Below are 6000 nucleotides of genomic sequence, written 5' to 3'. Positions count from 1 at the left end.
AGAAGAAGAAGAGGAAGAGGTGGAAAGGGAGATGAAGGTGGAGGGGCAAGAGGAGGAAGAAAAGAAGATAAAAAAAGAAATAAGGTAAAAAGGAAAAAGGAAAGAAGAAAAAAAAAGAACAAGAAGAAAAGAAAAAAAGAAAGGGTTTGAGGCAAGAAAAAGGAAAAAAAAGAAGAGAAAAAAAGAACAAAAAAATAATGACAACCATGTCTCCACGGCCTAAGCGGGAAAACAGAGCCTTGCTGCCTAGGCCCATAAGCCTAGGCAGTAGCCCTGCGCTCAGCCCGCTTAGGCAGCACCTAGGCACCACTTTTGACTACTAAGCTTTTTATATTTATAAAATGATCGTACCTTTTCATAGAGACTTCTGACCCTAGTTGCCATGGTTAGGATCATTCAAAGTATCAAATTGTCTCAGCAACTTTAGGATATCGATGTGCAAATGCAGTGCAATATGGGTGCTCAAGAAACTTTCCTAAGAAGAATAGAATCCAATTGGATCAAGAGAGAGTCATTCAAGTTTCATAGTAGACCTTAGTGGCTACAAATAGCGCATCTACAAAGCTTTCAACAGAATTTTTTTAGATTTCATCAAAGGAGATATTTACACTTTAACATGTTAGAAAGTTATACAAGCTTTTGCTTTTTGATATCTTTTATGGCATTCTTGCCTGCATTTCTATCAGTGTAACTGTTTCACTAAATCTTATAAACTTCCCTTTTTTTTCATATATTTCCTAGTTGCCTTGAAATGTACTGTGCAATAAGTTTGACTTGTTTCTTCCAATCCTAGGATTTTAACTTCAAAACCATCACCTTCTGCATATTCTGATCACCTGTATTAACCTCCTTTTGAGTGTCACCAGGTGGTGAGCCAATCTCAGAAGTAAATTCATGTTGAGCCAATTATGGAAATTTGCCACTTTCATAACAAGTTTCATGTTATATCAGGCAAGCTTTTGCATGGCAACCTCATTGTCTCACAGGAACTAGATCTTACCACTACCCTATTGTTGGGTGTGACATTTGGTTGTATAACAAGGTTGCCAAACTAGGAAGCGGAAATGAGAAACGATACGGGAAGCAGAAGCGAGGCATTTTAAAATCTATACGAAGCGGGAAGCGAAGTTTCAATTTAAAAGTGATATGAATAAAAAATGAAGCAATATGGAATCAAACAAGAAACAAATAAAAACTAAAATAAAATTGATCATTCTTATATTTCACGATTTTTCTGTAAAAGAGTTAATTTTTTGTTAAAATCTAACAATGATGGTTACCAATTTAAAGAAAGTACATGGAAAGTGAGTGAAAACATGAGAGAAAATACATGAAAAAGATGAAAAGAAACATGAGAAAAGTATATAGTACGCATAGACCATGTGTATGAGAAGCATAGAAGAAGCGTGGGGGAATCGAGCTTTCCACGAAGTTTCGGAAGCGAGGAGTATCACGCTTCTGAAGCGAGTTTTTGGGAAGCGAGCTTCCCACCTACCTAAGAAGCTTCCGGTAACTCTGTTGTATAATATTCTGGAAGTCCATTCCCCTGCCATTGCATGAATACTAACTAATGATAAGAATGTACACTTGTGTGGCTGATAAGTTTATCTGCTGGCAGTCTACTTGGGATCTGCACATTATATTACTAGTCTGCACCTTTTATAATTTAGCGAATGCTGAAACTAGACACATTTAACTGATTTTTTCTTGTACTTGAAGTGAGCTTCAGTTTTTAGTATTCATTATGATTCATATGAGCACTTCTAGTTAGTACTTGGCATTCCTATTAGGAGTTAGGATCTGTCATATGCACTAGAGCCTAAGATGAATGTAACTCATTATTTTTTCTTTTTATACTGATCACTATTTCCTTCTGTTCTTCAAGGTTTAATTGAGGGTGAAAGATGATATCTACGAATATTGTTCAAGTGCTACATTTCTGAAAGAATTATGCAATTCTTTCTAAGATGAAAAATATAAGGGGAAAAGCATCATCCAAGTTAAAGTGGGAATGAAGCCATTGGTCCGCAGCACTTATATATTGTAAGATATTGAAAATTTATTGCCAATTTTGTGGATATTTTCGAGATGTATAGGGTGGCAAGTTTAACAATATAACTGCTATTTGCCTTCTTTCAATTCATTTATAGGTTATATTCAGAACATGGTTTTAAAATAGTTCCTTTATTTATTTCTGATCGTAGCAATCTCATTTGCTATTGGCTGCCATACTTGAATGAGCTGCTTTTTGCATGCAAGAGCCTGTAATGCTGTCATAATCAGAAAGGAAATGCTTATTAGGCTCATGACATACTGTGACCTGTGGTTACCCATTGTCAAGATACTGTAGTCTGTAGCTACCCATAGACAAAACTCTGGAGGACAGGTTATCACAAATGGATGAATGAACACTGTGTGCACTTGGGTATGGATCTCATTGTTCAAACCATGATCTTGTTCCTACATCACTATGGACCAGTGTTGTGAAAAGCGTTGAGGCGTAGCGAGGCGCTCCACCAAAAACCGAGGCGTAAAGCGTAAGCCTCAGATTTTTTTTTGAAAACTTTAAAAAATTATAAAAAAATATCTAAAAATACAAATAAATAAAACAATGTTTTATTGATGAAATAACAACCAATAAGAAATAAAAAATCTCAAATAAGTACTAAAAAATATGAGATTAACATATAAAAGTAACTAAAAACTGATTACATAACTGAAAAATATATGAGATTAACCAACAAAAGTTAAAATATACTAAGAAACTGATTACATGAAATAACTGGAAAATATATGAGATTAACCTACAAAAATCTTGTTGATTATGTCTTAGAAATCTTTAAAAAAATTATTGTTATTATATATTTATTTTGCGCCTCATGCCTCAGGCTTGCGCCTTGAAGCACAGAGGGCTGCGCCTCAAGGCGAGGCATGCCTTTTGCGCCTCAAGGCACATTTTTTATAGCACTGCTATGGACTATTTATCTTGAGCAAGCATGACCTATTCTTTGCCAATATAGCAAAGGAGGCGCTTACCTACCAAATTCAAATACGTTAACTGTTGGCAATCCTGCACAGCCACTTGTCCTTTCTCATGTGTTAAGAGTCCAAATTTGGTAGTCTCCAATGCTGTTACAGGTGTTTGAGTAGCAATGAAATATGTTGGTTTCTGAGGCCCCATTGGTTGCAGCAAATGGCCTCAGCCCACAGCCCCAATTCCATTTTCCTTTGTAAGCTTCCAATTATTGCTGAAGTACCGTGCAGTGCTTCCTTCTACATTAGACAAATGCTACCTTAAAGTGCCTAGTGGAGGGTTTTTTGGAGTTAGAAAGCTGGGTGCAGGACCAATCTGTCTTCAAATTAGTACCTAAGAAGGTAGCAATGGACAGTCAGATATGCAGTGGTATCGTTGAACTCAACGGGGGCTCCGCTTGTCTGGTAGGAGCAGCTAGTGCATGTTACCTTGTATTGGGACGTTGCAAGTTCAAATCCCAATGGTATCGTTCTATAACTGGCGGACCCAGCTTGCTTTTCAAAAAAAAAAATGCAGTGGTGTTGCCACTTCAAAAATTAGTGACATTATTAAAAGCAAGAGGACTGAAGAGATTGTGGGTAGGGCTGGGAAACAAGCCAAGTCACTCATGGCTCGGTTCATGTTTGGCTCGTAAAGAGCTGGTTCAAACTCGTAACATAGGCTTGGCAAGCTGAATATAAACAATAAGTACTAGACTTGAGTCAACTCGCATGAGCTTGTAAGCTAGCTCGGACTAGGGTCATTTAACTCGGGCTCATTATGAGCTCGAACTCGGCTTGGCTCATCACAATAATGAGCCAAGCTTGAACACTTCAAGCTATGCTCGTCAACATAAAATTATTTGGATATTTCTATTTTGTGAACCTATAAATTATAAGCCATTTTGACATTCGATTTTTGAAACTTTTACTAAGAGATTTGACAAATAACTTGCAATAATTGTATGCTTCTTTACAAGAACTCAAGATAATTATAGGGTGTTGTTCAATGAGTGCTTTCAATCTATGTTGCTTGGGTTTCTACAATTGATATTTGATTTAATACTTTATATACAATCTCTTCAACGCATTTTTACCATCTTCCTCAAGGGCTCTTTGTATAAGAATGCCAAAGATTTTTGCTAGTACTGTATGAATCAATTGAATAATGTCACACGTTTGTACTTTATGTCAACATTCATCAGTTTACACTTTTTTTCTCTTGATATGTAGTTTTTCAAGTCATTATAGACAATTGTAAGGGGCACAACTTTTTAAGTCATAGGTATATGTTCACCCAAACCTATAATCTTATCTCCATATGAAATGAATTATGATTATTGATTTACAAGACCCCATATCAATTTAAGAATGATCATTTACTAGTTCATGTATATTCAAGTCTAATTTCTAATTCATATTGTAGTGTTATTCAAATATAATAAATCTTTTGATAGTGATCTTCATAAGTCAACTTTAATTCATATAGACATCAAAACGAGGTACAAGTTCTTTTTTAAGATTTGAATACCGTTGCGTCAATTATCAAATTACTCGATAAATCTCCTTATTGTGATATAGTAATTAGCTTATCTTTCAAAATTTCTAATAACATACATCAATATACTTGAACTTAATATAAACTTTCAAAAATTCTAATAACACTGTGTGTGTGTGTGCACGCTTGGGTGTGTGTGTGGGTGGGTTGGTTGGTGATGCATGCGAATGTATTTCAAAAAGGCTTTAAAAGTGGTCAAGGAAATATTGGCTACCCTCGAGTGCACTGTACCCTCTAGTGGAAGGTGGAAACCAATATGCAACACCACAAAATTTCAATATTAAGAAAATCTTATTTTTACATAGAAACCAATATTTTGCAAAACTGGACTATATATACAAATATGTACATACTTATACATAAAACATGAAAAATATGTGTAATAAAAAACGGGGCTCTGCTTGTCTGGCAGGAGCAGTTAGTGCATGTCACCTTGTGTTGGGACGTTGCAAGTTTGAACCCCAAATGGTATGGTTGTATAACTGGTAGGGGTCTGCCTAATGTCTTAACGTGTTGTTTTGGATCACTCATGGTAATAAATTATTATTAATAAACTATTCCATTTCAATTACATGACATATACTTCAATACCCTTATGCATGAGAGACGCAAGTACTTCATATGCAATGGTGCTGCATGGTAGGCACGCAGCAACCTGCCTGACAGCCATCCATCTTGGCATTTCTCGAGGTGGGTGTGGTGTCCATCTCGAGAAATGCCAAGACTGATGGTCAGCAGTAGTGGAGCTGCATGCTAAGCATGCAGTGCTGCTGCATAAAAAACAACCTCTTAATATAAATTGTATCATGAGGATTCCTTTAAAGAAATAGGACGAAAATCTTTGGGCATTACCTCCATGATGTCCCCAATGTTAACCACAAATGTATTTGGCAATGGTGAAACGCGAATCCATTCTCCATCTTTCCTTATCTTCAATCCTTGAACACCACTTACCTGAAGGAGCAAAGTAAGCCCCACAGCATCAGAATGTAGAGCCCCAGGCCTATAACCAACTCTGGCTGAGGACATGGTTGATAATTGTTCATTCTCATTGATTGCAAGCCATCATCAAAGCTATCATGAAGTTCCTCCCCCTCCATTCCTAAATTGCTAGCCATCAACTCCAATAATGTCATTGCAAGATTTTGAATTTCAATTGCATAATTCTCTATAGCTTTTCTGTCATACATTGTCAAAGGTCAAAATCAATATTAAGATAATTCCATATGGCAATTTAAATCTTGACGAGGATCCAATGATACTAGATTAAAAGTACCTATAGGGCCATAATTTAATAGAAGAAGCACCTAAGCAAAGGTGAAAAAACCCTTATCAAGATCATGAATTCCCATTGCCTCTCAATTGGAGTGTCCATCTTCAGAAGCATAAATATACAGGAAACAAGTCTACAACTCATAATGGACTCCCTT

This window comes from Nuphar pumila, chromosome 7 (assembly GCF_984573655.1).
Source record: "Nuphar pumila chromosome 7, dmNupPumi1.hap1.1, whole genome shotgun sequence".
Classification (NCBI taxonomy): Eukaryota; Viridiplantae; Streptophyta; class Magnoliopsida; order Nymphaeales; family Nymphaeaceae; genus Nuphar; species Nuphar pumila.
The sequence above is the reverse complement of the archived record's forward strand: the minus strand, read 5'-3'. Positions refer to the sequence as shown.